The 969-nt window shown below is 44.5% G+C and overlaps 1 long non-coding RNA gene across 1 annotated transcript in view; it reads left to right on the top strand.

Moving 5' to 3' along the window:
* Positions 1 to 872, top strand: part of LOC118478389 — a 10,662-nt gene extending 9,790 nt beyond the window's left edge. The window contains exon 3 of the long non-coding RNA XR_004859013.1: positions 578 to 872. This is a non-coding gene — a long non-coding RNA (uncharacterized LOC118478389). The remainder of the gene's footprint in view (positions 1 to 577) is intronic.
* The last annotated feature ends 97 nt before the right edge of the window (positions 873 to 969 follow it).

Genomic DNA, 969 nt, shown 5'->3' with positions numbered 1-969 from the left:
ATATATATATAATAACGCACCAAATCAGGTTTCTCGCGGGCAACTTTGATTATTTTGTGACGCTGATTCCGAATATGAAATCAGTTTTTACCTACGATAATTATTTTAAAAAATTTGAGCCCTGAGTTTAGTTCTGCGCGGCGGCAAATTTCAAAGTAAATCTACGTCACAGCGCGTCTCCCTCAAGTGTGACCGTGATCGCAAGGAAAATATCAAGCAGCGCTTGATTTCTCAACCGAGTCTCCAAACCATCGTTCAATCATCCAAATTTTGTACAATATTGTGGTTACACCTAACGATTTTTTGTATGGTCGCTATATCGTCCAATTATTGTACAATTTATCGTTACGTGTAACCGGGCCTTCAGAGTAGTTTGTATAATTGTACACTCCAATTTATTTGGTGTTACAGTCACTTGCTCCTCCCCATAATGCCCCCCACCCCCACCCCCAGTCCACCCGTTTCTCAAACCCTGAATCTTTAATCTCTTACGATAATGTACTGGTGTTTTCCCTTTGAGCTTAGTCACACACTTATTAATAATAATTTTCTCTTATTCCTCATAATTAATTCCAAGGACCTACTCAACGATATCTGGACCTCGTCCGCACTCATCGCCAGACAGACAAGACACCCTAACTCCTCCACCACATGCCTTGCATCGGCCACGGTGATCTTATACCCTACCACACCCGGCGCCATCCTTCTCTCAACCAACAGCAACACCAACGCCAGCAGTAGCATCATCGTCCCAAGACACCATCCCGATGTCCTGTCGATATTTGGTTCGGACCATCAGTGAAGGCTCCAGGAAGAAAGCCATGAGTTTCAGTAGATCTTTATGGGACTCGAACCAGTCAGTGGAATCGGCGTTAGAGGTCAGTCCATCTTTTCACCTGTCTGTCTGTCTGTCGGTCTGTCTGTCTGTCTGTCTGTCTGTCTGTCTGTCTGTCTGTCTGTCTGTCTGTC

The sequence above is a fragment of the Aplysia californica genome, unplaced genomic scaffold (assembly GCF_000002075.1).
Source record: "Aplysia californica isolate F4 #8 unplaced genomic scaffold, AplCal3.0 scaffold00532, whole genome shotgun sequence".
Classification (NCBI taxonomy): domain Eukaryota; kingdom Metazoa; phylum Mollusca; class Gastropoda; order Aplysiida; family Aplysiidae; genus Aplysia; species Aplysia californica.
Note: the sequence above shows the minus strand (reverse complement) of the source record. Positions and strands in the feature narration are given on the sequence as shown.